The sequence below is a fragment of the Triticum aestivum genome, chromosome 2D (assembly GCF_018294505.1).
Source record: "Triticum aestivum cultivar Chinese Spring chromosome 2D, IWGSC CS RefSeq v2.1, whole genome shotgun sequence".
In the NCBI taxonomy this organism is placed as follows: domain Eukaryota; kingdom Viridiplantae; phylum Streptophyta; class Magnoliopsida; order Poales; family Poaceae; genus Triticum; species Triticum aestivum.
The window spans coordinates 177,579,562-177,587,256 of NC_057799.1; the positions used below are offsets into that span (position 1 = coordinate 177,579,562).

The 7,695-nt window shown below is 48.7% G+C and overlaps 1 pseudogene; it reads left to right on the forward strand.

The window, feature by feature from the left end:
* The first annotated feature begins 3,309 nt into the window (after positions 1–3,309).
* On the forward strand, positions 3,310–7,477 carry LOC123049132 (TIR-only protein-like; annotated as a pseudogene).
* Positions 7,478–7,695: the final 218 nt, after the last annotated feature.

The following is a 7,695-nucleotide window of genomic DNA, read 5'->3' on the forward strand; positions in this document are numbered from 1 at the left end:
TGGAATCACAACGGTGAGCACCGGCGCTTGCGCTGCCCTGCCAGTCCGCAACTCTCCGCAGCTGTACCTCCGGCGACCGGCAAGTGCCCCAGGAGTCTAGGACGAGGCCTCTTCCGCTTCTGTTTGTATGCTCTATCTTCTTTGGGCATTGCTATGCGATACGACTATTTTCATACGGCACTGTATATCATACCGTCCTTGTGTCAGAGCAAGCCGCTGCCCACCACCCGATCAGGAATCGTACAAAATCGTATATCCAAGCGTCGTACGTGCAGCAATTTCGATCTTCTTTCCCTTCCAATTTTCTTCTCTTATTAAGGTATTCAGATCTCGTTTCTCTTAACAAAAATCTTGTTTCACTTGTTGGGTCTTAAGTTTGGTAATGGTAGAATGGATAAATTTGTCAAAGGGCTGCAACCATACATCTGTTTAAAATAAAATATGTATTATCCTAAAGGGCAGCTACAATAAATATGTTTGAACTAAAGTACAATCTTTTATGTTCCTGTTTAATCTGTCTATAAGAAAATACTAGCATGATTTAGGTCATACTTCCTGCTCATACATTTCCCGGAGAGGAAAATAATATGCTCATACATTTCCCAAAGAAAAGAAAAGGCATGCTCATGCTTTAGTCGTTCGTTCGCACCTCATCTTTGGCTCTGGTAGAGTTTTTTTCTTTCACATATGCCACGTGAGGCAGGGATTTTTTAAGAGCGTCTACAACCCTACATAATAAAATTGAGCCCCCAAACGTCTACAAACACGTCAGATCACATCTCATATTTTACAAACTAGCAAACCAACGCCGGGTCACCTTTCATATTTCACACATCACAACCACACTCCCATTTGATGATCCCCATTTTCATGCAACAGACATGCAATATTCATGATTTAGGTACATAAAACATAGTAGGAACTAGCAACCTAGCAACTACACTACTCATTAGATCTGTCGATGATGTTTGTGCCGGAGACACCGGCCTCGTGGTCATTGGCGGCCGGCCTCCACGAGGCGGACATGGAGCTTGAGGAGGCATGCGTGTCCAAGGAGGCATGTTCGTGCCGGAGACACCGGCCTCGGGACATGGAGCTTGAGGAGGCATTGCTCCGTCGTTGGTGCCTCCTCTTCCTCCTCAGACGGTGGCTCCTCCTCCTCGTCTGATGGTGGCTCCTCCTCCTGCTGCTGCTGCTCGCCTCTTCCATATCCACCGCCTCCACCTCCTCGTGCCCCGGCGCCTCCTCGCCCGGACTATCAGAAGGCAAGCCGACCCCAATGCATGTAGCGCGATGCGCGGCATATGCCTCCTTCAGGACGTGCATGCTCACCCAGCGCTTTAGGGTTAGTAAGGTGATCTTGCCTCGGACCATGGCGGCGGTCGGACGGCGACGATGTTGGGTTCGAAGTGGAATATGGAGAAAAGGGCCAGCGGCAGCATGGATGGGAGGGAGGAAATACGATGGGGCTAGAAATGCGTCGTCACCTAAACCGAAGGAAGCGCCCGTCGGACCGATGAGTTTTAGCGCGGGCTCATTCGTCAGTCCGACATGGCGGACGGGTCTGGGCATTCCATGTTCGCCCCACATATGGGCTGGGTAGGAGGGCGTAGGTCGGACCGAACGTTTGAGTTGAGTATACACAATCCGGTTGGATGACTTTTTTCATCCGGACACTTGGGGGATATGTGTGCTCTGGTTGTAGATGCTCTAAGGACGGGCAAAGCTTATTCATTCTTGTATGTATATATATGCAGAACACACATATACAGATCTATGCATAGAATATTCAGTTAATAGGATATTTCGATATGCAACACTTTAATTTGCACTGTTACTTTTTTTTTGCGGGTGAAGTTGCACTGTTACGACATAGTAGAATATATCAGCAATTATGTAGCTGCACCTGAAATTCTGGCCATTGATCGGCATTTCATCGGCACCTGAAATTCTGCTCCTCGCGAGAAAAAAAGGAAATGTATTCAGAGGAACAAATCAACCCGTATGCACGCATGCGCGCACGCACGCAATGCACGCAGCTGCACGCCGTCCTACCTGATCTCTTCAAGTCCCTGTCACCCAGATCTCTTGGATCAGTCTCGGGGCCCCACGTCCCAAAACAATCGATCTACCTGGCACCGAGGTGGATCCATGCATGTCGTCAAATACCGGGCATGCACCCTCTTGACGCGACGCCCGTTCGTCCGGTAAAACAAGCAAGAATCACCGTCTTCATTACTACTGTCAAAAAGAAGAAACAGGAATCACCTCCCCATTTTACCGAGAAAAGATGTACTAGCTAGGGTTAATTTGGACGAGGAGTCAGGTACGAGGTGTTGAAAGTTGAACTCATCAAAGCGAACGCAGGCACGGACGTACAGTCGGAGAGTCCAAGATGACGTCAGCGTCCATGCGCGCGCGCGTCCCGGCCAGGAAGGAAACGGTCTCTTGTTTTGAAACGGTAGTTCTACCCGCGCCCCTCGCCCGGTGGTACGTGGAGTAGTCTCTGTTCCACCTCCAACCCGTCCCGTCGGTTGCTTTTCCTTGTGTCCCAATCCATCTAAAATACTCCACATGCATGTGCTCCCCCTCTCCGGTCCAAGCATGCATGCCCATTGGCTGACAAATCAAAGCAAAGCTGCCTAGAATTCGTTCATTCGTTCGTCGCACAAAGGCCGGATCGATCTGCAATTCTGCATGTTATCCACGCAAACCGATGAACGAAAAATACTACTAGACGATTGTAAAAGTGATCAACGTAAGATCAAACGTTCACTACTAGTAGTAGTTTATAGTATCTTGGTCTGTGGGTTGGTTTCCTCGCGTCTTGCGAGGGCACCATTGAACCGGACTGCTACTACCACGTACCATATGGCTCCATCGGTAGCTGCTCCGTACGCGTCTTCTACTAGTTTTCCACCTTTTCAAACCTCTGATCCCGCCCGCGACCAGTTGCTCATAGCCACCATGCGAACGATTTCGCGCGCGTGCCGCCGGTCTCCATCGCCGTACGTGCAGAGCTCATAGCTCCCGCTCTCTGGCCTTATATAAACCTGAGCTCCCCGATCGGTCATTTCACCAACGGACATTTCGATCCATCCATCAGTTTGATCAATTCATCCGGCTGCTGTCGTGAGCTAGCCAGCCGTCTCGATCGTCCCGGACCTAGCTAGCTACCTGCACACCCGTACGTACGGCCGGTAGCAGTACAGATCTCCATCGATCCACGCACATACACGTACGCAGCTGAGCTTGCTCGACCTAGCTCGATCAATGGCCTCAACCGGAGTTTCGCGTAGGTCGTCCATCATGGCGTCCCGGCTGAGCGCGTCTGCAGAGGCCATGCGCGCGAGCGAGGGGGGGAAGCAGCGACACGCCGTGCTGGCGCGGCGGGTGGAGTACGACGAGGAGTCTCTGGCCGGTGAACCCCAATACGACGTGTTCATCAACCACCGCGGCGTGGACACGAAGCGGACGGTGGCGCGCCTGCTCTACGACCGCCTCGCGCAGAGCGGCATCCGCGGCTTCCTGGACAACATGTCGATGCGGCCGGGCGACCGGCTCAGGGAGACGATCAGCGCCGGAATCAGCGAATGCAGCGTCGCCGTTGCCATCTTCTCCCCGAGCTACTTCGACTCGGAGTACTGCCTGTGGGAGCTCGCCACGCTCGTAGAGTCACGCAAGACCATCATCCCCATCTTCTACAACATCAAGCCCTCCGACCTCGTGCTCCCCGAGGCCCTCGCCGCCTCCGACGACTACCTCCCGCAAGACGTCGAGCGCTACAAGTACGCGCTCCGCGAGGCCAAGAACACCGTCGGCCTCACCTACGACTCGGCCACAGGGTACGTCACTCATGGATCCATATACGCATGCATGCATGCATGCATCATTTTCTTCCTCTTCGATATATAATTCCATCCGTGGCGTGAATGTCCACGCGCAAATGCATGCATGCAACCAATTGGGAGCTAACTGTATGCAATGGCAATCTCTCTGCAGGGACATAGCCGAGCTGGTGTCAGCGGCAGCCGACGCGGTGCTGTACCACATGGAAAAAATGGTGAGAGTGCAGAGGAGGGAAACGATCGTTTCAAGGCTCTAATTTTGAATGGAAAATCAACGGCTACTATTCAGCGAAGTACCCGGCTCCACGTCAGGAATAACAAATAGTCGAAGGGGCAGATTAACAGTCAAATAATTAACATGCAGAGGATTCATTCGTTCGTTTTTTTTCTTTTCTTTTGAGAGGACATTCGTTTTTCTTTGGTTGATTCTTTGTCGGTAAATTAGGTTCATGGGTGCATGCCTTAGCCGCCAATGTGTAGTAAAATAAGCTATACGGCTGGCCATACAGGCACCGCAACTTCAGATTTTGCAAATAATGACGGGCATATGTACATGTACTGCACAAAGTCAAATAAATTATAGTTCGATCACATATTGCATAATTGCTTTAATTTGTTTATTAAAAAATATGTGAGGCCTTGGATCTTCACCAATGGTGATCTTTTAACCATGCCGAAACAGCTTTTGTTGATCCTGCAGCCTCCGCCCTACGAGCTAACAATGGCATTCTTTCTTTTTTGAATATGTAATGCAAATTGTTCTCCGCCAACTAAAAAGAAACAATTGATCCTCCGCCATTTCTAGAGTGCCACAATTCTTCTGGCAAGGAGCAGATCAGTGTCTTCATCTGTGAATGCATCAGCCTTGTGCCCACAAACTCCTCGAGCTACTGCGCCTCAGCCCACCATGCTCGTCGAGAAATGTACTAATGCATAAAGTGAATTAAATTTGAGATTGATCACATATTACATAATTTATTTTGTTTATGAAATTTGAGGTGTTGGATCGTAACCAATGGCGATCTCTTAACAATGCTCGAAATAGAAGCAACACCCAAGTTCTGAAATAGCTTATGTGGATCCTCCAACTTCCACCCTATGAGCCAACAATGATGTTGTTTCTTTTTACAAAAATTGGTTCTCTGGCCTCTCTTGAGTGCCAACCTGATTTTTTTTGTGGGGGGTGGGGGAGAAAGGGAGCGAATACAACCAATGACAATGTAGATGTCCTTCGGTTGGCATTTTGATATTATGTTATTTTTGTACCTTTTACATGAACCTTGAAGACGATGATTTCTTCAAATGGAAGTCGAGAAAAACCTTGTTTTGGAAAACGTAAAGAACAAAACTTTGTAACTAAAATATCTTGGCTCACTTTCCCCTCTATCATTTAACACCCTGGACGATCACATCCTAGAGCATTTTACCCTCCAACTGGTTTCTGTTACGTAAAATCTTCCATAAAAGGTTCTATAAAGTATACTGAAGAATACGTTGCCTTTTTCACATGTCATGAATGGTCACATTTGGTAGCTAAACTATCATTCACGTCAATATGTTCTTCTCTTCTCTTTGGGGCTTGTCTTGCTGTGCCCCCAGCGATGATTTGACACTTGTTTGTACTCTGAACATGACTTGTTGGATGCTTGGTGTTGGTGCTTTATAATATAAAGCAGAGGGAAACCCTTTTTCGAAAAAAAGAGAAGAAGTTTCAGTACTGACATTTTATTCCATAAACTGACTCTTTGTAAACTACTCCAAAACGTAATTGTTTAGAGGGTTAAGTAAGTCTGAAAAAAGTTTGAGTTCATTTCTTGAAGGAAAAAAAGTTTAGGGAACAACGTGGATTTATTTTATCCTTCAAGAAAAAAACACCACTATACATTTTTGAAGTGTGATACTGCAATCGGCCTGCCTAAAAAATCACAAGGACCTAATGTGTGTGACTCATTGCTCAGTGGTGTTGATTTCACACATCACGATCTGTTCCCCACTTTCCGCAAGCTATACATGTGTACTACTGTGTGTACGTGCGGCGGAAGAATATTTTTTATGTCTTATTTTTTTTCTTTGATGTTTACAGTGGTAGCTGTACGGCAGGTGAACAGTAAACCACATGGATTCAAACTATTTAGTCAAGGCACCGCGTTAGATATACTGGGAATTTACTGTGCAAAATTTCATTTGGCATGGATCGATTTCATATTTGAGGGGTGCAGAATGTGAAGATTTTGAATTTCCATCTGCAGAAAAGTAATATGGGTCTGCATGTGAGCCGGTGAGCCCAACAACACGTGTTGTCCGTTAATGCAAATTGACTCAAATTCTTGGCAACTAAGTATATATTTTTATGATCAATTTTTTAGATAACTAACCTTGGCTCAGTGGTTTGGCATGCGGTTCTGCAGCCTAACGACCCGAATTCAATTCCTGGAATCGACATGGTACTTATACTAAAATATTTGTATGCATCCCTAGTTGGTGCTGAGGCTGGGAAGTGAAAATCTCTCCCATTTTGAAGGTCGCTCCCGCATCGGGTGACTCGGGCGGGCCGCTACCCTAGCCGCTGCCGAGCCCCAATCTACTCCCTCCTCTCCTCCCACCACCGCCGGGCTAAGCCCGAGGGCAGATAGCGGTGGCGGGGGTCTCTCCTTCTCTCCCGCGTCTTGGGGTGGGGTGGGGCCGCGGCATGTGGAGGCACGACTGGTCGGGTCCTACGGCGCGGCGGCGGCGGGCGGCTCTGCAGCCAGTCGGATCTCGGATTGGCGGTGGTGGCATGGAGGGCCTGGTGGATGGATCGGCTGTACGTGTGGTCTGACCTCCGGTCAGATCGGATCTGGCCGGTGCGGCCTGCTCCATGCGCGGTGGCGGTCCCGTGCACACGAGGCTGGATGGAGGTTCCTCGAGCGGATCCGGGTGAAAACCCTACTCTTGGCTCGTTGCCAGGCTGGCAATGGCGGCGTTTTCTGCGCCGTCCCCTTCTTGAAGGCATCATCATGAAGAAGCTCTAGACCCCTATCCGCCACCTCCGGGGAAAACCTTAGATCGGTCGATCGGATGATGGCGACGCTCTTGTGTCGTATCCCTCTTGGGGGCGTCATTCTTGGAGGTATACATAGGCTCGAGGGACCAGTGGACGACATCTGCGGTGGAGCGGCGTTTCATGTGACACATCGACCACGTGGAGTCTTGGCGGCGTGGCGCGGCAGGGCCTCGGCGACGATTGTGTGATGTTGGACGCGCGTAGGAAGGAGGTGTTGTCTGGCGCCGTGGTGGCATCGACAGCAAGCCTGGCAAGGTTGATACGTTAGTATATGCTCTAAAGATGGATCGATGGAAGAAGGCAGCGACGACCTATGAGAGTGCATCAGACAGGTTTGTGCCCCCGACCTGGCATATGGCTTGGTTGGGGCCTTCGGCTTTAGATGTTAGGCTTAGGTGAGAGGTCTGGATATTCGGCTCACATTTTCTGCACCCCTTAATCATTGGATAGGAGTAGCGACTGATGTTGCTAAGATGGCGGCTTCAGACATATTGATGTATTACTTTGTAAGGTCTTTGAGAATAATTAATAAAATAATTGCAGGCATCTGAAATCAGATGCAGAAGCAAGGGGTTATCCCCTTTAAAAAAAAGAAGGTAACAGTTCCACCTAGTTGTTTTCTGATGGATTCTCAAGGGCCAATTTACTTGACACTATAGGAGTTGACCATTCCTATAATCTTCTTTTGAAACACACTTTCCAAGAATCTAATATCTCAAAGATATTTTCGTAATCTAACTTTGTAGGTATTAGTATTAGATCAAGTTGGTGATGGCCTATTTCACCTCACATCTTCCCCAAATA